The 25791-nt window shown below is 39.0% G+C and overlaps 1 long non-coding RNA gene across 2 annotated transcripts; it reads left to right on the forward strand.

Annotated features, from left to right (window-relative positions):
• Positions 1–2212, forward strand: LOC129422266 (uncharacterized). Of its 2 annotated transcripts, none has more exons than XR_012358237.1 (4): positions 1–213; positions 864–1001; positions 1310–1434; positions 1688–2212. It is a non-coding gene; the product is annotated as an uncharacterized lncRNA (long non-coding RNA). The 2 variants fall into 2 exon arrangements; XR_012358238.1 differs by having other exon boundaries at positions 2–213; positions 873–1001.
• Positions 2213–25791: the final 23579 nt, after the last annotated feature.

Genomic DNA, 25791 nt, shown 5'->3' on the forward strand with positions numbered 1-25791 from the left:
TATAGAAGCACAAGAGGCGAAGCTCTGTTTTGTTATGGGTAACAGTCAGTAGATGGCGCTGCGGAGCCGCGGCCGCCATTAGGGACTGAAAGCACAACTGTGAAGATGTGCAAAGTGGTCGAAACGCAAGCAGTGTTCTGCAATAAATTGCAAAAATTATCAGTCCACCAGAAGCGATTTGGCATTTCATCGGTTTCCAAAGGATGCACAAAGGTAATAACTCATTTAAGTGGAAATATTTTAATGAAGTCGTGTTTTAACTTGAATGTTGAACGCATTGTTAACTTTTGTAAATCTGCTTGAATGTTAGGCTAGTGCATCTGTCAAGTTTGCCTTATAAAGTAATGATTGACGGATTTTTTTAGATCGCATTTATTTTCCATAGCATAGACATGCTTTTTTAGGAATAAAATTGCTGTTTTGAGTGTGGTGGATGAAATAGTGGTAACTGCTAACAATTTTCAGGCTTAACCTGGCGGGAATTTCTTTTAGCAGGGAATGCTAAATGATAGATGCTTGCATGAGTTGATTAAAACCCGCATCAGCTAATGTTAATGAAATAACAGAAATAATATACTATGTTGATGGTATGCGACAGGAGAAGTAGTGATTACTTAATTTTGCTTAATGCCTGACCGAAATGAATGGTAAGTTACATTTAACTGAGGCAAAGTGTTTGCACCCAGATAGCAATTGCCATCTTGTGTGTGCCTTAGCTAACGTTACATAAAAATGCATACCAGGTGCAATGCCATTTTATGTTCGCATTATAAATAGATTTAAGTGAAACAGAAGTTTTCTATTTTCTTGTTCAAAATACATCTGACACTTGAAAACATTTATTCATCATGTTTCATATGTAGACATTGCAGGTGTGCCAGGTGGGTCCAGAATCTAAGGAATGCATCCCTTCATGGCATACCTTTAGATCAGCTGCATCGGACCTACAGGGTGTGCAGTGCCCATTTCCACAGCAGCCAGTTCAAAAGACCATCTGATGTGTATGTGTAATATAAAACTCTAATACTTCTTGAAAATATGTTTCAATGTGTAGCTCTTCTATCAATAATATCTAGCTCATCTTAAAGTACCTTCTAACATCTCATCTCATTCTAAAACTGCAATTGACTTTACTTCCTTTTCTCCTTTTTCTAAACTCCTACTCCCATCTACTACACTTGACATACCTGTACAGCATTTGGGAGTACATTATCCAAAATGACTGAACCCTCATCCTCTGACAGTGTCCTGATGTAGTTAAAAATAGTTTACTAGGTTGAGGATTACAAATCATGTCGTTGTCTTACAGCCATGGTGGGCTGAACTGGGATGCTGTGCCCACAAGAATACAGGCCCCTAACCCACCTCCCCCACTAGATGTCGAGAGGAAGCGTAAACCTCCGAAGACACGCCAGGAGTTGCCACGTAAAAAACGTAAGATGCTCATTTATTTCTATTTCACACACACACACACACACACACACACACACACATATATATATATATATATATATATATATATATATATATATATATATATATATATATATTCAGGTAGACTGATTCTATTTATGAAAGATGGAAGTTCAGACTTCTCTTATGTTTTACAGCAAATGTATCTGAAATTGTATTTATTAATATTGTTCTGCAGTGAAATTATATTTAATTTTTTTTGTGTGTGTGTCAGGCAAGCAGAGTCAAGTTCCTCCTCCCTCCAAAGACCAGCATACCGGGGAAGCTGTAGCGGGGCCTTCATCAATCAGTTATTGTTCATTTTTAGAAATCTATACAAAACTTGAACTGGCTAGTAGCTGACTAATGCTTCCATTCTATGTCAGTGCCTCTTCTCTCACAAAAAGAAAAAAATACAACAAAACTTAAATGCTCACACAATAGATGGTGGTGTCTGATTAATTACTGAGATCTTATGGCTCCATTTTAGTACTGTTTATAGTTCATGTGTGCACTTGCTAGATTGCACATCTTTTTTGTACCTTTCCGCCTGTAATAGGACATTCACAGATTGTTTTTGTTCTTGCCATTGAAACGTTCACTGTGTGCACTTTCAATGAAGATGTTGAAAAAACTTGTTTATATTTTTGTGATATTCTATGTAAAAGATTAACTCGTAAGAAATGTTCATTTATAATTTTATTTATTTATTTTTCCAAATCATATATGGTGATGTTCAAACATTTCAAAATCAACATTTGAATAAATGTTATTACTGTGTGTCTGCCTGTATATAATTTCATGAATTTCTGTTATTCATATAACAAGGAAAATGCATAATAGAACATAAATATTGGTAGATTAAAGGTTTACAGTAATTTTATAATTGTATCTTTGCAAACCGTAAGTGGTAGGCTAATGAAGCTGATTCGGTGGGGGACATACCCTTATGAAAAAGTACTATAGGAATCTTATAGTATTTTGGGACAAAATAGTATAGTAATCTTATAGGAATACTATAGTAATTTGGGACATACTATAGAAGTACGATAAGACTACTATAGAAATACTATAGCAGCTTTAAAATATTTTAGAGGTATTAGAACATCACAGAAGTATGTTATGTTCTGTAATACCTCTACAATATCCCAGAGCCGCTACAGTATTTCTACAGCAGTCCTATCGTACTTCTATATTAATATTTTGTCCCAAAATACTATTTTCCTAAGGATAATTAGGCCATGCATAACCACGTTGTTTTCGTATTTAGATATTACGACCAGAAAAAAAAATAAGTTATGCCAAGTTTTTGTTATGTTAAGTTGGTTCAGTGCCATTGACTCTCATTATTTTTCGGCGGTTTCCTTCAGTTTTCAGTCCATAATGGCGGCCGCGCCGTCACGTCATGGGGGCAACTGTTGCTATGGAGCGTTCTATTGAGTTTCGCCTCTTGGGCTTCTATACTCTTTGGTTGCATCGCCGTGATAACGTTACCCATTTCAGTTGCGACCAACTTTTGCCGAATAGAAAGGACGGCAAAAACATCAACAAATGCCTTGCTCGCGTTTCTCTGTTCCTCTTTTAAAATCAATGCTCTGTCGATATCTTTTAGAACAGACTCAATGTCAGAATCCACACATCTGAACTCTACAGCAGCAGCCATTCAACACACGCGCTCTTTGGTGACGTGGTTCATTACGTTACTGTTGATTATCTGTCCATCATCGTATAAAGCCCGCCCTGACAATTTGATTGGTTCGCCCAGCTCTAGTCCTAGCATAGCAGCTCCTCAACGGAAAAACTCCAGACCGATCTTCCCGTTCTCAAATTCTTGTGGGCGGGGCTAAGATCGGCTGGCACCCAGGCTAAAACTCTGCAGGACAGTGGCCCTCCAGGACTCAGGGTTCCCCACTCCTGTCATAAACCCTTTAGACACGTGTGCAGCATGCACTTACTTCGACATGACACGTGATGCACATATTCACTCGACACGCTAAACACATATTATGAAATGACAAACGGGCTACATACATGTTTTGACGACTTTCGCATCGTGTCCCTCGAAAAAGAAGTCACCGGCTGCCATTGCGTTTCACATTGTACTGCATCATGTTTTTGGAGATCTCGTCACAATAACAGACCGGTGTGCAACCTATGGTCCGATTCACAATTTTACATTTCCTTTGGTGTGTAGTACATGTTAACGATATGCAAAAGGTACAACCCCCAAGGTAAACAATGACCCGAGTTATCGTTTCCAACGTAAATCTCTTTTCTTCGACTACAACAACAAACACACGTATTGTAGGCAACAGTTTACGTCCTGGGCCTGTTGACGTGAACATGACGGTCAATTCCTCCCGCTTTGACTCACAGCCTGTAAGTTAACTCCTGTCAGCATTGCATTGTGAGCGAATCTTTCAAACATGGTAGAGTGTCACATTTCCGGCTGACGTCAGAGAAATTCAGGCCAATCACGACGTACATATTAGCTGCCCAATCAGTGCTTTTCAAGTCGATGAGTTTTGTACAAAATCAAAGCGTTTGAGGAAGGCAGGATATTTGGAGCTACAAAAATGTACGTATGTGGTGAATAATGTGTTTTTAACGATAAACCACGTGAACACATTGTATTATACCAAATCACCTTGTTTTTTAGCTATGAAATAGGTGCATTTAAACTCACACCAGAGGGACAGTAATGCAATTTTAAACCATTGCCTAAAAAGGTTAAAACACAAATTCTTTGTATATTCCATGTATAAACACTCGACTGACTTTTCCATTGTAAAGATACTGGTAGGCTATGCCTCTGTGCTTTATAATTTCCCATCGAAGATCTGTCACCCCCCAGCAACAACATGAAATGATTGAATATATCTTGATATATCAGGCCACTTTTTAATTTCATCCTCACACTGGGTGGATCACACATGGCAGTTGTAGTAAATAAACCATTTAAATCATGTTTTATGTGTAGGCCTACTCCCATTTTCTACCGGTCAGCTATTGAAACGGACGTCTCGCACAAAAAAAGGGAATTAGTCCAAAATGCTGCCGCTAAATGTCTTAAGGCCGCAAGTATGATCACGCCGCCACACTTCTGCAAGCTCTTCCCTGGCTCCTGATTCAATATAGGATTCATTTTTTTAAATTATTTCATTTGTTTATAAATGTATACATAATTACTTATCTGAACTGATACTTCCATGCAACCCTTTCTAAAGACTTAAGATCTGGTAACCAAAACTTGCTTATGGTTCCCTTCGCAAGGTTAAAACGCAGAGGAGTTAACGTTAAAGCCTTTCTGTCACGGGCCCTTGTGGAACAGCCTGCCATCAGAGCTGCTCCATCTTTATGCATAAATCTTTATTGAAAACCCATTTGTTCTCCATAGCTTTTGTCAATTCACATGGTCAGAAATGTGTATTATTTTATTGTTTTTAATACTATTTATTTTATTATGTGTCTTGCTTAAATGTGTTTTACTATCTTCTAGATTAGTATGTGTTTTCGCTTTGGATTTAACAGCACGTTCAGTCTGGTGACTGTTTTAAATGTGCTTTATAAATAAAATAACTAGAACATGCCCCCAATATTCAGAAATGGCCACGTTGTCGCCCCTCCCCCAATATTTGACGTTTTAACAGGGCTCAAGGCTGCGCCTAAAATTGCTCACATTACGACCAAAAATATTAATTTGCGAGTGATGTTTTTGCCGAGGTCAATTTATATGTTTCCAAGCTAACTGTTATATACATTTTAATGTGTGCTTTAAGCAGTCTATCACATCATTGATAAAATAAGACGCAGCACGTGAGTTTCACATTAGTCAAAAGGCTCGACATACATGATAGAAGTTTGTGTTGTTCTCCGTTTAGGGTAACGTTAGAGTGTAAAAAATATGAACGTGTTTAAACAAATATCACCTTTCCGCGACAGAAAACGTTATCATCAAACAATCATAATTGTTCATGATGAGACATGATGATCAGAAAATATAAAAAATTACAAATAAAAGTATACATATGGAGTCTTCTCAGCAGTATTTAACTAACCGGAGAACTACTACTATTCTCAACAACGGTAACTTAAATGCTAAAATGCATCTTCACAATATAAATCTGAAAATGTAGCGCATTATTACATTAAACGTAATAATATAACACACTAGTATATTTAATAATTAGATTTATAGTAAAAAAGATCCCCAAAATAGCACCTACAATCCTTTCTAAGACTCAACTCATTATTTATTCAAATACAACAGCCAATAGCAAGTCTCTAAGTGCACGCATCCTTCAACATTTTTTATTTGGTGTTAGAAGTAGCTCTGTTTATTAAAATTGGAATATCCAATTTGGTTCGCGTAGTACGATATATATGGGTAGATATAAATAATATAAAATGGTTACAGTAAGCATACAGTATTATAGTTTGTGAATCCTTCTGCGCAGCTGCAGTGCACGCAGTCTTAATTTTGGCGGTTTTGTCATGTTTATGTTTATGGTTACATGAGTGGAGAGATGAAGCTCTGATCTCACTCAAAGACACACAGCCTTTGGTAAGTACACTTTAATATGCTACAGATGGACGTAACTTGTTACGTTATATGTTTATTGCTATCTGGTATGTTTTAATAAATAGCGCAAATTGTTTTGGTCCCCCAAATGTTCAAGCTACGGCCTGTGGCTACACACACACCCAAGTTAATTTACGGGAGTGACAACCGAATTCTAACGTTACTACTAAATTAATTAACTTCCGCAAAATGCAGAAGGTAAAGTTAGTGACCGCATTTACAGAAATTCTGCACAGTGTGTGTACATAACCGAACTGAAGAATAGTTGTTGATTAAGTATATAAATGTGCATCATGGACATGACAAAAAATGCCTAGAAGGGGAAAAAGTTTTCTGTATGCGCGATGCAGAAAATAACAGAGGCAAGAGCGCTTACTGGGGTTGCCAGATCTTGCACGAAAAAAAACAGGGGACAAGATTTGCAATCGAATTGCTTTACCTCAAATATCAAAATATTGCAATCGGAACCATCCAACTTTAATAACAACCAAAACTTGATCGTTTCATGTGCCAAAGCCATAAACGGTTAAGCGCCAAAACGGTAACGTTAATGTAACTTTAAGCCCCCCCCCCAAAAGACGTGAACCTGGCAACACTGCAAGACAGCACTGAGAGAAGCAGCCTCACAAATGTGTACGACACACACCGCCAAGGCGTAGGTTTATTGCAAAATATAACGCTGTATTGGTCAAAGAAGCAGTGAATATTAGCCACGCGAGAATGCAGAGCACGTTGCTATGGTTACTTCATGACATTTCGGGAGCGAGTTTTGTACCGTACAGACATGAAACGATCATTTAGGGGATTCACTCACGCATTTAAATGAGGTTGTCACTCCCGAAAGTGTGCAGTGTGTACGAGAGTGGTACACAGTAAGAAACTGAAGAGCATTCAATATCAGCTGTGTCAAAGTGACAGAAACGATGTGTACGGAGTCGTTTAATCGTTCGGCAGAGAAGTGAGAAATACTGTAAAAGGTGAGGGAAAACATCTGAATTAATAAAAAATAAACTGTCACTGATGTAGAAGCACGAGACAAGCGGTTATATAAAGAGTTAAATCAGTCAGTTTGTTATATAACCAATCGTGTCTGCAAAAATGCAATAAGTTAATACAGGATTTAGTAATGTAAACATACATATGCACTGGGAAGCGTGAAACAGGTAACCCAGGATTCAGATAGGTTTAACCTGTAGTACCGCAGCAGCATGGTACTTGTTTAATAAATAATATTAATAATAAGAGAAAGAGTTTTTACTAGACAAATAAATATCATGTAAATCTAAATGTATATTATTAATATTAATAATTTTGTATTATGCTGAACCGCTTTGAACCAGATTTTTTTTTCTTTTTTTCTCGCTATTAAGGTGATGACATATTAGAATGCGTGATGTCATAGAGAACGCTTCTCTCATAAAGCGCAGTCTGCAGTGTGTTCGGTCATTCTATGGTGAGGCTCAGAACAGTAAAGGTGGACAACACTTCAGAGAGACGCTGCAAGGGAGGTAGGAAAAAAACCTTATCAAGCATTACAATAGAAACGTGTTGGACACCAACTAATATAACCATCAGTCAAAATGTTTTTGTGTTTATGTAAATTGATTTAAGTAGCAGATGTAAAGGCCAACCATTTAGAAACACTTACAAGTGATTGGAAATATTGAGTATTGCACTATATTCTCAACATGTCATATGCTGTTACTTCACTTATATATTCATGAAAAACCTTACAAAGCATTACAATAGAAACTTGTGTTAGATGCAAACTGCTTGGGCTAAAATCTAAAATATATGTATATGTATATCAAAAGTAACAATGTGCTACTTATGTTCAAAGTGAAATTATACTGAAGTTGTTTTACATTTGTTCAAAATTCCACTTGGTATTGATAGATCACACTTGTGAGTTATTGACTAAACAAAATATATCTCTGTCTAAAACATTATCTTTTAAAACTAAGTTTTTCTGATAAATGATACTTTTGCCCCCCCCATGTGTTATTGACTTGATACAATGTAACTACAGTATAAGAAAGTACTTAGTACTACACAATGTAACAAGTGGTACTTGATATATTAATAAGATATGAAACAGCCTCCATTTACACATGATAAATGTATACATTCAGTGGACTCTGTTGTAACTACTGTTACATGCTGTAAAGTGTAACAGGGAGATTCAGATTTTTATTATTTATTTATTTATTTTCTAAAAACACTGCTACATCAGAAGAACAAATCTTGTCCAACTGTCTTAAAAGACTGAATCCAAACAGCATGGTTTCATATTTTCTCTTTATATTGTAGTTGTTTAAAAGTACTTGTTTATAATTTTGTGTGTGTTTTATATTTTTTCTCTCAGCCAAGATATGCTATCCACCTTATTTTCGAATCCAGCAGTAATTGATCGTATTTTGTGATTTGACGTATTTCCTTTTTATTGACCTCCGTTTCAATAGTGGCCGATAGAAACAGTGTTGTGGGAGCACGCACAAAACATGATTAAAACAGTTATGGTTATTTACAACACGATAAAAAATAAAAACACAAAAAACGCACTCTTAAAAAATATAATTTCAGCGAGGGAGGATATGTGTGTGTGTGTGTGTGTGTGTGTGTGTGTGTGGATGTTTGTGTAAGGACACGTTTGTGAGAGTGAGTGTGTTTTTGAGAATGTATGCGAAAGTGAGGATGTGTGTAAGAGTGTGTGTATGTTAGGACACGTGTGTGAGAGTAAGTGGGGGTGAGAGTGAGTGTGTATGTGAGGATGTGTGTGAGAGAGTAAGGGGTTGTGCACACCAAAACTTTTAAACGCGGCTGAAAACGCCTGGACAACGCCGAATGCCAGCTGTTTTTCAGCTGAGTGCCAGCTTTCTTCAGCTAAGTGCTTTGGTAGCTCTGATACGTCAGCTGTGAGACGGTTGGTTGCTGTGATACTTGTCCCGCCCCACCTCCACTGTGATTGGACGGCCGCGTGAGAACTGACATTGACGAGCGGAGCTTTTCTTCCAAAGTTGAACATTTTACAACTCTCGGTGCTCAGCACTGAGCGCGGAAAAACCGCCGGCCGCCGGTTTTCAGCGCGGAAGAAAACCACTAGCTGCTGGCTTATTTGAAAAACGCAGCGCTATAAAGGATTAAAAAATTAACAAATAAATGAATTATTAAAAAAAACCTGCCCCGCCCCCGATACAATTGTGTATCGCCGATCTCACAGGCTGACGATAGGACGATCTCAAAATGGGGCATATCGCCCAACACTGGTTGGTTGCTTGAAAAGCTTCCAGACTAGGGCTGGGTATCGATTCAGATGTTCCAGATCGATTCGATTTCGATTCACAAGCTAACAAATCGATTCTATTTCGATTCAATTTTTGATTCCGGTTCTCGGCTCAGGTTTTATACTCGATTTTCGATTCAACTAATGAATATAGATTTAATACAAATACTATATTAATAAAAAAGAACAGTGAACAGAAGTTTACAAGTGGGTAATTAATAAAAAGAACACAACACTATCGTCGTCTTGCTTGCGAAATCTAAAATTCTTTTTATGTGAAGGTGGCATCAACATAGATGAAGCACCTAAAACCGCCATTTTGAGCATTGAATGAATGAATGACAGGCTAACCTCTCGCTCCTTGGTAACATCGCGCAAGGCAAAAAAGAGGGTGACATCTAGTGAAGAAAACTAGTAATTAGATTAACGTTAATCTTACATTCAATGTTCGTGGAAAAAATATGAAAGAAAAATCGATTCTGCTCTTTGAGAATCGATTTTGAATCGACCATGTAAAACAACAACAACAACAACAATTAATCGAAAAAAATCAATTTTTTTGCCCAGACCTATTCCATACACATCACTTTGACCTTAAAGGAATACTTCACTTTCATAAAGATTCACCCCCATGTCATTCAAAATGTCCAGATGTCCAGTGTCCAGATTTTATGTGTTGTGATCTACTTTTAAAATGATAAAGCCGACAAGATCTACCTGCTAAAAAACACAGTTTAAAGCACAACTAAACCCCTGTTCAGAGCCTGACTCCACCCACGGGCAATATTTGAAAAATGCAAGAAAAGTGGGCAGACCCCAAAGGAGATAGAGGGGACGAACTGAGCCCGTACCAAGGGTGTGGGGAGATCGTAACAAGGGCGTGGTGAGCTTCAAATTGCTTACGTAGGGTCGTACCACTTACGTCACGCGGTGCAGCAACATTCAATAGGAAAATTCAACTGCAGTAGCCATCATCAACCTGAAGAGTAGGGCTGTAACGATATGCAATATAAAACCGAAATCGCGAAACTCAGATCCACAAACCTGTGTCGCGGTCTGAGATGGCAGAATTGTGACACACCCCTTTCAACTCCCAGAGTTATCTTTCCTGCAGTGTTTCCTCTTGGATTTTTTCCAGCTGTGGCGGCAGGGGGCACCCATGATGATTATAAATGTACATTATTTTTTTAAGTGTAGAACATAGGCTACAGTAAACTAACATGTTTTAAATAATTTTCATGTTGTGATTTACTTTTCTATGTTTGATATAAACTGTATTTTCTTAAAAAATACGTTTTATAGCTTCGTACGGATCTTCATTGTAGTTTTAATGTAGTGTGCATGTTTGTGCTCGTGTTTAGCGTTACAGTTCCCTGTTGCAAAGTCACGCACAGTCCTGTTTGATAATCCGCACCGCTATGATTGACAGAACACCCGACCAGTTATCCGACATCAGCAGCAATTTTATTCCACACCCGGCCCGTTTGACATAAAGACCCCGACCTGGTCACACCGCAAATCGCGCAGTTAAATATACGTTAAACCTTTAACGTTCTTCAGACAGAGCTTAAACACAAATAAGCACAGAGCCATTTAAAAACTGCTACCTATCGGAATCTGGTCGAATTCTGGTCTTGGATGTTAGACCCGCAGTTTACTCTTGCTTATTGGGTCCCGACCTGCATCTACAACGCAAATGACACGTTAATATTATTATTACACCCGTTTTTTTGTGAGTGTCGATCTGAAGCACAGCAGATTGACAGCCAGAGCAGGGTAGATTACTTATGAATTGTAATCAGTTACTGATTACGAATTACATGACAAAATGTGTAGTCAGTAATATAATCTCTTAGATTACACATAGTTTGTAATGTAATCTGACTACTTTGGATTACATTTAGATTACTTATTTGATTTCAAATATATAAAGAGGAAAAAAATATTTAATTATTTTTCAACATCAACAAAAACTTATTTTTAAAGTGCAATGTATGAATACTTCAGAATACTAACACTGATTTACTTTGCTATTAGTGTCAACAAGTGGCACTAATTTAAAATAAGTGTTCGGACTGTCACGTGTGCCCTTTTCCAAATTATGTTCTGCGTGTTGAGAGATCCTGTGTGCATCACGTGTTTTGTCAAAATAAGTGCCGGCTGCACACGCATCAAAACCGTTTATGATAAAAGAGACGCTTACGTTCACAAAATACATGCAAGACACTCCCTTAACAGTAAACTCTGATTACGCATGAGATTATGAGAGTATCTGGCAAACGCGAGTGACTCTTTTATCATAAACCCTTTAGACGCATGACATATGATGCACCCCCTCTCCCCTGGAAAAACTCGAACAATCACAAACATAAGCGGTAGATAAATTTATTATGAAAAATTAAAAATCAGGAGATTAGAGGGTATGCACGTGACATCACCTTTGGCGAAAATGACTGCAGTTATAGGGCCCTATAATTTCCGCGATCACGGAATCGCGGAAGGAATCGCGGAATTGGCAAATTAACACGGAATCTAGTGTTAACGCGTAATTTCGCGGAATTTTACATATTTTGAATAAAATTCGTTTTTTGTGTGGGAGACGAACGTATGCCTGGGGGAAATGCAGACCGGGGGAAGTAAATCTGGGCGACACACCCCCTCCAAAACACTGAAACCATGGTAAAGCGGCTCTCTACGACTCTACTTTCATCAGCAAAAAAATTAAGAAATTCGACGCTAAGCACTTAGTTCCGAGCAGTTCTCACATGACTTTTATGTGATCGGAGAACTGGTTTTTTGTAAGTTTTGTAAACGCTCTGTTCACTGTGAGCGCAAAGATACATGCACGCTCTCATCCACGTCTGTCTCACTGCACTTCTCTCACGTGCACACGCTCTCGCATCTGTCCGAAGTCCGAACACAAATCCTCATGTATTTGTTTAGTTTTATGCATTTCAAGCGAGCTGAGGCAAACTAACTATCCCTCGCATTTAAAATATAATCATCTGCATCATGGCGCCGCTCTCTGTCTCTCTTTCGCTCGCACGTGCAAAGAGCTGCGCGCTCATGGTGTCCTAAGTCAGATCACTATCTTATGAATGTTTGTAAAGTTATATGCATTTCAAGCGATCGTGTATAAAATATGGATTGTGTTCCCCTGGACCGATGTGTTTAAGCACTTCTGAAGGCACCACTGCTTTGACACCTTGTTGTAGCCTTCTGCAACAACACTTAACAATGCATTGAATTGAGTTGTGTGTGTGTGTGTGTGTGTGTGTGTGTGTGTGTGCGTGCACATGTGTGTATGTGCGCGTGTGTATGTGCGCGTGTAAATGCATGTTTTACAGTCATTAAGTAATCGTGTTATCAAGTTTTTCCCCAAATCATTTACATTTTAATCATTAACATTAAAGGCACATTCTTTTTATGACTAAAATAACAGTAAAGGGTAAAACATAATAATAATTGCCAAAAATTTTAACGGATAAAACGGAATTTGCAAAAATTAAAACGGAGAAAACGGAATTTGGGAAAAAATAAAACGGATTTTATAGGGCCCTACGGTAATGCCCACTGAGTGGCAAAAGACAGTGTGAAACGAGTCTAAATTGAAAAAAGCTGTTGTGCGATAGACTGTACCAGCAGATTTAACAAGAATTCGGAGCTATTGTTTGACAGACTGTCAAAAAACACAGAATAGAGAAGTAAAGTGTGACCACTGACCACAGGTGGGTTGACATGTTGCTAGGGTCACTATCAAGTAGGGCTGGGTTTCGATTCAAATTTAAGGATCGATTCGATTCTGATCCTCAAGATCTTGAATCGATTATCATTATTCAATTCGAATCTGATCCGATCTTCGAGATTTAGATAGTGTTTTTGAAAAAGGCATTTTTTTCCAGCTGTTACCTGAATTACAGGACTGTAGTTATGCAACATATTGATACTATTTGCATTTCTGGAGTTTTCAAAACAACCGCTTGCTTAACGTTACTGACCGCCATGTTCATTGTTTTAACGTCCTTCCACCTCGAGAGCGAGAGCGAGAGAGAGAGAGAGAGCGAGAGAGAGAGAGAGAGAGAGAGAGATTTGATTTTTAGATCACTTTATTTCCAATAAATAGGGGTTACTTCAATACAAAACAACACTCACTCACAATCACATATGAAATAACATTTAGAAAGTAAAAAATAAATCATCATCTAAAACAACACACAAAGCCTCCTTGCAGCACCATATACCCTCAAACGTGATTATGTCATTCACCATTTTATAATAGTTAAAATCAGCTGTAACTCTTGCTTTAACCATTCCTGCAAAAACCATTGTACTATCCTGAGACAAATTTTGTTCCATTTTCCTTTTTCTACTCATGTAGATGGCCATCTTAGCTTGGCCTAACACAAAATTTAACAATTGACATAAAAACTTTTTCTTTACAACATATTTAAAACCCAAAATAAAAACCTCTGGAGAAAACAATTCATTACATTTCTTAAATATGAGAGAGAGAGAGAGAGAGAGAGAGAGAGAGAGAGAGAGAGAGAGAGAGAGGTAAGAATGGTGCCCACGTTGAGAAATTAATAGAACACTAGAAACGTGTTAAGGACTAAAGTATGTATGTCACTCGTCTAATTATACTGTAGTATGTTAACTGGATAACGCTGGATATAACTCATTGTATAGTTTAATAAAATAATGTATTTTAATTACACAAATCAAACGTTGATCGATTGATACTCATCTTTGATAGATGAATACTATTCCACCATCTGATCTTTAAATTATTTGCAGTTTTATTTGTCTCTAGTAAATCATATACTAGTAATAAATAAGAATAACTATACTCCAAGTAGTATTAAAAACAAAGCGAAAACTGTTGACCATTAGATTCAGGCATAATACATTTTTTATTTGTGCCACCCTTAGATTTGTACTGGCCCCTTTTTTGCCCCCCCCATGAAAACAATCCTGGGGCGACACTGACACACACACACTCCATTAAAAAGAGATAATCCGTGGAGATGTGGCTCTGCACTGCGTGAGACAAACACGCAATATAGCCAAAGTCACCTCAACTATATCCGCTATTCAATTTAACAATTTCCAACCTATCCTTTGCTGCCACTGAAAAAAAATAAAAATAAAATAAATTCCCTACCGACCCATGACCTAAACTGTAGAGCCCGACCGATTTATCGTTTTGCCGATTTTATCGGCCGATATGAGCATGTCGCAGATATATCTGTATCGGCGTATAAGCCGCAGATATGCGCCGATATGAACGTTTGTTACAGAACACATTAAATGCATTTGAAAGATGTAAGTACTTGTTTGTCCAGCAGAGTGCGCCATACTGGTTGCTAATGGCGACCCAGATCACTCACTGTAGTGACACCAGCCAATCCCCTACCCCCTTCACTTCAGTTCAGTCAGTCAGTCTCTCAGTTCAGGTGGCTGCAGTCACGCAGTGTCTTCTTCACAACATTTTTACACCTGGTATTAAGACGCGCTTTGGCCGATTGGATTATAAATGGACAAGAGAGACGCATTCCCGCTTACATTTGGTGTTTTTAATCCGTCTCTTTGTCGACTTGCGAGTTAAAACGCAAGCGGGAGAAATGACGCGAGACGGAGAAATGACACGTTTAAACTACGCGCAGCCGTGCACTTATATAACACTATATGAGATTACTGCTGCTTGTGTTGTTAGTTAACACGCTCATTTCAGAGCAATTGATTCAATAAGCTCGCGCAACTCTACACCCTTGCTAAATAAAAGAGGCGGAGCGAAGACGCATTAGTTTTATTAAAGTCTAAAGTTTGCACGGAACCCTGGGTTTGTGTTATAAAAACGTTGTGCACAACATTAAACATAGCGTACATTAGTATGTGCTCCGTCAAGCATTGTCTTCGTAACTGTGAGTGGCTAACTAATTTGTGAAGTACACAACTTACTGTAAAGCTAATATTAATCAATGACTTCATAAGTTTCTCTTTATAACGTTATTCTCGTCAAAACTGCAAATGATGCAAGTTTTATGTATTTTGTTCTCTGTGTGTTTTAAAGTTATTTATAATAAGTCAAGTTTACTGTTTAGTGCATTGATATCCAACTAATTTTGGATAATAAAGTTTATTGTTAACTTCTTGCCTATAGTACATATCTTTGTCACATCAATATAAGTGTTGGATCACCACATTTGTGAGTGATCACCACATATGTGAGTGATCATTGCATTGCATTGTATTTATTCATAGTATATTATGTTAAAGTATATAGTGTATTCTATGTACAGTACTTTAGTATAATATACTGTAGTATATACTGAACTATAATGTACACATAAAGAATATCGGCCGATATATCGCTATCTGTCTTTTTTTTACTCCCTAATATCTGTATCGGCATCGGCCTGAAAAAACGCATATCGGTCGGGCTCTACTAAACTGACAACCAACCAGAACCAAACTTTTTTTATGCCTTATATGAGTACAGTGATTCCAAAAAACTCGTAATATGTTAAATCGAAAGTTTAATCATGTCTTTTCTCACAGCCCTGCGCTGCGTCTGTGTATATGTGCCGTGAACATCATACGCGTGATGACCTTGCACCTTAAATTACCCTACATTTATTGTCATACAGATAAAAGTAGAACAACATTCGAAACTGTAAATGTTGTATTTTTATTTGTGTAAACTCACAATAAGGAGAAAACATTGTACTTATTTACTGTGGTGTCAAAAGTATTAATATTCATTACTCAAGTAGAAGTATAGATACTAGGGTTTAAAAAGACTTTTGTAGAAGTTGAAGTATCAACTCAAGCTTTTTACTCAAGTAAAAGTGAAAAAGTACTGGTTTCAAAACTACTTAAAGTATAAAAGTAATGTAAGGAAAAAGTGTCATTACGGAAAAAAGCCTACGCCGCACCACAGGGGCCTTTTGGGCGCTACCCTATCTCCTCTAAAAAATGTTTCTAAAGGCCATAATAACTATAGTGTTATTAAAATGTTAATGTTAAAAAATTTGGGATGCACCAGGGCCTGGGGTAGGCAACATCAGTCCTGGAGTGTCGATGTCCTGCAGATTTTAGCTCCAACCCTTATAAAACCTTGGTTACCTGTAGTTTCAGGTGACTTTAACCTTTATTAGTTTGTTCAGGTCTGCTTGATTAGACCTGGAGCTAAACACTGCAGGACATCGGCACTCCATGTTGCCTACCCCTGCACTAGGCTATCTGTTTCAACCACATACAATATATGCCCGTTAAAAATGAACGCATTTCAATACAATGCAAACAAATACATTAAAGCAGTGGTTCTCAAACTGGATGGTGCCAGGGGCCCCAGTTTTATAATATTTTATGAAATACATTACTTTATTATAAATTCTGTGTAATTAAACCTCAGAAAAATAAGGCTACACTCTAAAAACAAACGGTGCTATATAGCACCAAAAGTGGTTCTTTGCTCGTAATCATAGAAGAACCGTTTTTAGTGCCATATAGCACCGGTGAAGCACCAGTGAAGCACCTGTGTAGAACCATATAGTGCTATGTAGAACCATATTTGGTGCTATAGGGGTTCTATATGGCACCTATATGGTTCTACACAGGTGCTTCACTGGTGCTTCACCGGTGCTATATGGCACTAAAAACGGTTCTTCTATGATTACGATCCAAAGCAACAGTTTTGGTTCTATATAGCACCGTTTGTTTTTTTAGAGTGTACTAAACAAAAGCAATAAATTGTATAATTTAATATGTTTTGTTTAATTCAAATTTTAAGTTTTAGAATGTTTGTCAATCCACTGTACACAAGGGAGGCCGCAAAAAATGTTTGATAACAACTGCATTAAAGAACCATATATGTGTACTACTGAGCATTAACATGTGTTCCATAGAGAGGAAGATATGATGACTAGTTGCCTATAAATATTGTAATGGTGCAAAAAGTCAATCTTCAGAGCAGGGCCACTGCTGGCCAAACTTTTACAGTGGTGCCCCTTTTTAGTTAAAAAACAACAAAATCACACACAACTATAGTATGTGTGAGAATACAAATATGCTATTGTTATCATTTATAATTGTATTTTGACAGCAACACAAACTACAAATATGCAATTATATATTATAGCCTATATTTCTGCATCTGTACTTGTGTAGCTAATGGACTTTTGTATACTTTACTTTAGTCAGTATAAATCCAAGCAATTTTGGAGAATTACTAAATGTCTTTATTGTAAGTAAATTAAAAGTCAGGTTTAAGGAAACAGCTGATGTCTATTAACAAAAGCAAAAGTTGGTATGTAAGGTTATGTGTTTCATTGATTTAACACTCAAGCATTCAGCTAAGTAGGTCTTGTTAATGCAAATAAAATTTACGGCAGTTATTAGCATATACAAAACAACAGATGTCTTTAGCATAGATATCTTTGCCATGCTTCAAAACGCAACGCAGCACAATGTCGTTTAAGTTGAACAACTGAAGTTACATGATATAAATTGGTATTGTTTCACTATTAAAATCACACAGATGAGTTGGTGTCAGCAGCCAGTTATACATTTACACAGGCTTGTGAATGTGAACTGACCTGAAAGTGATGCGCGAGTTTTAGTTCGTACTTTTCCATTTGAAGACAGAATGCCGCGTTCTGTTACTGTACAAACGGATGGCGGATGATATCAAAGCATCGCGATGGGAGACACTCTGCATGCTTTCTAATCGCTCTCGCGGTTCTTTTATGTTTCTCTTGTGCAGCGCTATCGAACAAACTTTTGATCATCTGCAGTCAGCTGGGGGGGCGGGGATTGCGTACAAACCAATAGGGAGTCGGAATGGTGTATGTTTATACTTCTCATCCAACCACAATCGCATTCATCTGGATGATGCAATTTATCAAGATAGGTTTTTTTAACGATGACAAGCCGGAATGTAAAAAAGAAAACAAGTTGAAATTAATAGAAGTAACGAGGCGATTTTTTAAATGTAAGGAGTAGAAAGTACAGATAATTGTGTGAAAATGTAAGGAGTAGAAGTAAAAAGTCGTCTGAAAAATAATTACTCAAGTAAAGTATAGATACCCAAAATATCTACTTAAGTAATGTAACGAAGTATTTGTACTTACTTGACACCTCTGCTTATTTAAAATCATTAAAAACATGACGTGCTTTCTGCTGCTTTGGTTTTAGACCGCGTCACAAAAAAGAACAGAAACTCAAATACTTTTTTATTAATTTTGTCAATCTGATCATTATTTAAGTGTAACATATTTTGTGTAGGCTTATTTATTTTATTATTATTAGAGCTGCAAATTTCGACTATTTTTTCAACCGATTAGTCTATCGATTATTTTTTCGATTAATCGAATAGTCTAAAGATTTTTTTTACAAATAATAAATGTAACATCTGCTATTAATGCCAACATTTTATTGAAGCATTTTCTCAATTAAACAAATACACAAACAGTGCCAGTGCCAAGGAAAATATAACAAATCACATAAAAACAAGTCCAACATTAATTCAGCCTAACATAAACAGTGCAAAAGGGGCATTATTCACCTTAAACAAATAAAATATATTAATATTAAAGAAGTAAAATAAAAATAAATCAAACTGAATAATAACTCCTTAATATAAAAACATGTCCCGCTCTTTGTTGTTCCAGCCCTAGTGCTAATCATAAACTAATGAAGAGTCATCATTAACTACAAAATGACGCACATGAAATCATTGTTTATTAATACATTAACTAAAAAACATGTCATGTTGTACTTAATGATGACTCTTCATTAGTTTATGATTAGTACATGCATTTACTCAGCATTAGTTCAGACTGAAGTAAAAATAAGTTCATTGTGATTCATGAACCCTTATAATAAAATGTAACCATTATATTATTACTGTTAATATTATTACTATCAGTAGTAACGTTACTGCATTCTCATTTAGCATCAACTTTAACATTTAACTTTTCTTAAGTCTTGGGTAAATACAAATTTAGTTAGCATGATCTTCTAATATTTTATAAACGGCGTTTACGCTGCTGTTACTTTAAATAAACGCATGTCAGGAATACCTAACGAGACGAGCTTTTATAATATCTGCGCACATAGCAAAAAAATAAGCTATGGGAACTCCGCGCTGCCAGCTGGCTTTCAGTGCACGCGTGCACATGCCTATCTCAGTGTAACACAGTAACTTATTATTTCATAACTTCTTAATATAAAAAGTTAAACATGTCCCGCTCTTTATTTACTGTTTCAACATACTGCCCAGACGCGATGCAATGTCGTGTCTGTCAGGCGTCTCGCAGCTCGTATTAAACTAAGATGTAAACACAGCTGTATTAAGCACAATATATGCCTGCATTGATTCTGTTGTTGTATAAAAACTTACTGTAAAAATTCAAATACTTACGCTGCCGTCGCGTCATTTTGAGGTCGGAGAGCTCCAGGTTGTTTTCTTTTAAGATGATCATGCACAGATGTTGCGCTGCTGTGGTATGCCATTTCAGTTTTACACATGTGTTTTATTTGGTCTCTGCTTAAAGTATTCCCACGCTTTTGATCACGTTCTGGCTGTTTGGTATAACACTTGTATTATCCGGTCGGAGCTGAAGCCGCCTTCATTTGAAAACGTAAACAATGCGACGCATCGACGCATTTCCGGCAAATCGACGTAATTACGTAATCGACGTAATCGACTACGTCGACGCGTCGTTCCAGCCCTAGTTTTTTCATATGTTAAACTGTGCTGTCACCAGCAGTGTTTTTTCATATGTTAAACTGTGCTGTCACCAGCAGTGTTTTTACATATGTTATGGTGCACCGTCACCAGCAGTGTTTTTTCATGTTATGGTGTGCCGTCACCAGCAGTGTTTTTTAATGTTAAACTGTGCCGTCACCAGCAGTGTTTTGTCATATGTTATGGTGCTGTAATGGTTTTGTTCTGTGTTTTCTTGTATTCTGTGTATTTTTGTATTTTTGACTTTTATTTTGACATCCTGTTCTGTTCTGGCTTTTATTTTGATATACATCATTCCATGTCACAGTTCACACTTCCTGTCTGTCTGTATATAAGTCACTTCCTGTTCACCTGTTCCTGGCTGAATATTATACATAGTAAGCCCAACCTGTTACCTGTCTGATTCTGATATCTGTTGATCTGTTAAACCTGTTACCTGTATCTGTTCCTGTTTTTTGACCATTGCCTGTATTTTGGATTCTGCCTGTTTTGCTGCCTGCCTTGAACCTTTGCCTGTACTTGGATTCTGTTTGTGGATTACCCTGTTTGGATTTGGTTGCTGGCCCTTTATGGGATTTTACTTAATAAACACCTTTTGCATATGGATTCACACTTTCTCCGCTTTCATTAAAGCACCCGTTTACAGAATATTCAGCCATAACCCGGAATCCAGCGAAGGTTTGTAATCTCCCACCAGCACCATGAAACCCATTTTTGCCCTGCTTGCACTACGCCAGAACCACCGCCCCATTGAGGAGTATGTTAAGGATTTTTTGGACTTGAGTTACAAGGTACATTTTGATGACATGACTCTGAAGAACCTGTTCTATAATGCTTTGGACGAATGGTTGCGTTTATGTATGCCCCATGATATGTCTGCCTGGTCCCTGGAGAGTTATATTGACTTTGCCCTGCTGTTGTGTGGTTCTCCGTTCACTGTGGGTGTGGTGGATAATGAACCTGGGAATCTTCACCACACACCCAGCCATGTTCTGCCCGTTCTGCCCAAACCTGTTAAAACCATGCCTGCTCCCAAAATGGCCGCCACCATGCCTGATCACAAAATGGCTGCCATCCTGCCTGTGCCTAAAATGGCCGCCATCCTGCCTGTTCCCAAAATGGCTGCCATCCTGCCTGTCTCTGCACCTGTTTGTGAGAGAGTTACCGTCATCCCTGCACCTGTATTTCAGAGAGCCATCGTCACCACCACACCAGCACTTAGGAGGGCTACTGTTCACCCTGCACCTGTCATCAAGATGGCCGCCCTGCCTGAACCGACGACCACAGAGGTATGTTCCATTGACTTAATACTCCCTGAATTTGCAATAGCCCTGTGGTGCGTCTGGTCTGCCTTCTGCTCGTTTGTCCCCTGTGTTCCTCCAGGCTCTGAATCTAAAACACCGGAATCCTCTGCCTCATCTGACCCTGCTGAATCATCTGACCCATCTGATTCATCTGATCTGCCCGTCTCATCTGATCTGCCCGTCTCATCTGATCTGCCCGATTCACCTGATCTGCCCGATTCACCTGATCTGCCCGATTCACCTGATCTGCCCGATTCACCTGATCTGCCCGATTCACCTGATCTGCCCGATTCACCTGATCTGCCCGATTCACCTGATCTGCCCGATTCACCTGACCTGCCCGATTCACCTGATTCACCTGACCTGCCTGATTCACCTGACCTGCCTGATTCACCTGACCTGCCTGATTCACCTGATCTGCCTGATTCACCTCATCCGCCCGACTCCTCTGATTCTTCTGATTCATCTAATCCATCTGATTCATCTGATTCGTCTGTCCTGCCCGACTCATCTGATTCGTCTGTCCTGCCCGACTCATCTGATTCGTCTGTCCTGCCCGACTCATCTGATTCGTCTGTCCTGCCCGACTCATCTGATTCGTCTGTCCTGCCCGACTCATCTGATTCGTCTGTCCTGCCCGACTCATCTGATTCGTCTGTCCTGCCCGACTCATCTGATTCGTCTGTCCTGCCCGACTCATCTGATTCGTCTGTCCTGCCCGACTCACCTGTCTTGTCCGATTCATCTGGTCCACCACCTGGGACATCACCACCCTGGGCTTTGGGAGCTTTCCCAAGTTTTTTTTGGGGGGGGGTAGTACCCGGACACAGGGAGGAGGCAGAGGACACCAAGGCGGAGGCCGAAGTGTGCTCGGACCCTTCCTCTCCCTGTGTTCCAGGTCTATTCCTGCCCCATGATATAGCTCCTAGCCTGCCCCATGACCCAGGTCCTAGCCTGCCCCATGACCCAGGTCCTAGCCTGCCCCATGACCCAGGTCCTAGCCTGCCCCATGACCCAGGTCCTAGCCTGCCCCATGACCCAGGTCCTAGCCTGCCCCATGACCCAGGTCCTAGCCTGCCCCATGACCCAGGTCCTAGCCTGCCCCATGACCCAGGTCCTAGCCTGCCCCATGACCCAAGTCCTAGCCTGCCCCATGACCCAGGCCCGCATCTGCCCCATGACCCAGGCCCGCATCTGCCTCATGTTCCTGGACCATACTGGCCATATGACCCAGGACCTCTCCTGAACTGCCCTGCCTTCGCCAAGAGGTCCTGGCCCGCCCGCCCACCCTCTATTGGACTGTATGTTTTGTTTGTTGGGCTCCGGGAGTCGCCCTTTAGAGGGGGGGTTCTGTAATGGTTTTGTTCTGTGTTTTTCTTGTATTCTGTGTATTTTTGTATTTTGGACTTTTATTTTGACATCCTGTTCTGTTCTGGCTTTTATTTTGATATACATCATGCCATGTCACAGTTCACACTTCCTGTCTGTCTGTATATAAGTCACATCCTGTTCACCTGCTCCTGGCTGAATATTATACATAGTAAGCCCAACCTGTTACCTGTCTGATTCTGATATCTGTTGATCTGTTAAATCTGTTACCTGTATCTGTTCCTGTTTTTTGACCATTGCCTGTATTTTGGATTCTGCCTGTTTTGCTGCCTGCCTTGAACCTTTGCCTGTACTTGGATTCTGTTTGTGGATTACCCTGTTTGGATTTGGTTGCTGGCCCTTTATGGGATTTTACTTAATAAACACCTTTTGCATATGGATTCACACTTTCTCCGCTTTCATTAAAGCACACCCTGTTACAGGTGCGCCGTCACCAGCAGTGTTTTTTCAGATGTTATGGTGCGCCGTCACCAGCAGTGTTTTTTAATGTTAAACTGTGCCGTCACCAGTAGGGCTGGGCGATTAATCGAAATCGAACCGCAATCGCGATGTGAAACGTTGCGATTAGCAAATCACGAAAGGATGCGATATGATGCGATTTGAGAAATATGCAGAGAGGCTTTGAGACAGTCTAACCAATTGAGCGAGCGCAAGTATGTCTGTGCTTTCTCCGTGAGAGGCACGTCAACCAAAACAGCGCTTCTCCTAAACTGACGAGGGGTTTCAATTTAAAGCATGCGCGCAGCCTGTGTCTCTCAATGCTTGTTAAATAAGCCCGTTTCCCTATTGCAAGACTTTGCGCGTGCGTCTTCCACAACAGACAAGGTGTTTAAACTTGACGAACACGCGCAGCCTGTGTCTCTATGCTTATTAAATACTCCCGCCTGTCTCCGCAAGTCCGCATCGCAAGACTTTTCGGGCGCGTCTTCCACAACAGACAAGGTGTTTAAACTTGACGCACACGCGCAGCCTGTGTCTCTATGCTTATTAAATACTCACGCCTGTCTCCGCAAGTCCGCATCGCAAGACTTTGCGCGTGCGTCTTCCACAACAGACAAGGTGTTTAAACTTGACGCACACGCGCAGCCTGTGTCTCTATGCTTATTAAATACTCACGCCTGTCTCCGCAAGTCCGCATCGCAAGACTTCACGCCCGCGTCTCTCAAAACGGATGATGCGTTTTACACACACACACACACACACACACACACGCCCAACAATGCTTACAAGCCTGGCTCCTTATTTAAAACAAACTAAAATACCATTTTACTGGGTTGCTAATGTCACTTGAATGAAATGACATGACATTGAACGCATTTGGATTTTATATTCATTTTAAAAATCCCAAATGTAGCTTTTTTATATTTTGATAGTTATGAAGTTGAGTATTACAGTTCTTTGTTTACAAAAACAAACAAACATGCATTCAAATCTTTTCAGTAAAACTCAGTCACCCATTTAAATATTTTAAATTGTTGTTAAAGTTGCATCTATAATGAACTCACTTATTTAAAACTGTTACAGTGTTAGTCCAAGCTAAAGATCATTTTACATTTCATACAATAAGAAGTGTTAATTATATTTTTAATTTCTTTGTTTTTGTTTCCTTATTTTCACAAAAAAACAAAACAAAACAAAAACATAAGAATACAGTTAAATCACCAGACCCATAAGCAATATCATTAAGATCTAACGATCTAAAGAGGCAGATGCACATTCCTGGTAGAAAAGGCGCAATTAGATTTTTTCCCTAAATCGCACAGCCCTAGTCACCAGCAGTGTTTTGTCATATGTTATGGTGCGCCGTCACCAGCAATGTTTTTTAATGTTAAACTGTGCCGTCACCAGCAGTGTTTTGTCATATGTTATGGTGCGCCGTCACCAGCAGTGTTTTTATATGTTAAACTGTGCTGTCACCAGCAGTGTTTTGTCATATGTTATGGTGCGCCGTCACCAGCAGTGTTTTTTCATATGTTATGGTGCGCCGTCACAAGCAGTGTTTTTTCATATGTTATGGTGCGCCGTCACCAGTAGTGTTTTTTCATATGTTATGGTGCGCCGTCACTAGCAGTGTTTTTTCATGTTATAGTGCGCCGTCACTAGCAGTGTTTTTTCATATGTTATGGTGCGCCGTCAACAGCAGGTTTTTTTCATGTGTTATGGTGCGCTGCCACCAGCAGTGTTTTTTCATATGTTATGGTGCGCCGTCACAAGCAGTGTTTTTTCATGTTATGGTGCGCCGTCACTAGCAGTGTTTTTTCATATGTTATGGTGCGCCATCACTAGCAGTGTTTTTTCATATGTTATGGTGCGCCGTCACTAGCAGTGTTTTTTCATGTTATGGTGCGCCGTGACCAGCAGTGTTTTTTCATATGTTATGGTGCGCCGTCAACAGCAGTTTTTTTTCATGTGTTATGGTGTGCCGTCACCAGCAGTGTTTTTTCATATGTTATGGTGCGCCGTCACAAGCAGTGTTTTTTCATGTTATGGTGCGCCGTCACTAGCAGTGTTTTTTCATATGTTATGGTGCGCCATCACTAGCAGTGTTTTTTCATATGTTATGGTGCGCCGTCACTAGCAGTGTTTTTTCATGTTATGGTGCGCCGTGACCAGCAGTGTTTTTTCATATGTTATGGTGCGCCGTCAACAGCAGTTTTTTTTCATGTGTTATGGTGCGCCGTCATCAGCAGTGTTTTTTATATGTTAAACTGTGCTGTCACCAGCAGTGTTTTTTCATGTGTTATGGTGCGCTGTCACCAGCAGTGTTTTTTCATATGTTACAGTGTTTCCTCTAGGATTTTTTCCAGCTGTGGCGGCAGGGGGCGCCCATGATGATTATAAATGTACTTTTTTTTTTAAATGTAGAATATAGGCTACAGTAAACTAACATGTATTTTTTTTATCATTTTCATGCTGTCATTTACTTTTCCTTATATTTATAGCATATTGCTTTTCTATGTTTAATCTAAACTGTATTTTCTTAAAAAATACGTAAGTTTAATAGCTTCATACGGATCTTTCATTGTAGTTT

This window comes from Misgurnus anguillicaudatus, chromosome 17, assembly GCF_027580225.2.
Source record: "Misgurnus anguillicaudatus chromosome 17, ASM2758022v2, whole genome shotgun sequence".
NCBI lineage: Eukaryota > Metazoa > Chordata > Actinopteri > Cypriniformes > Cobitidae > Misgurnus > Misgurnus anguillicaudatus.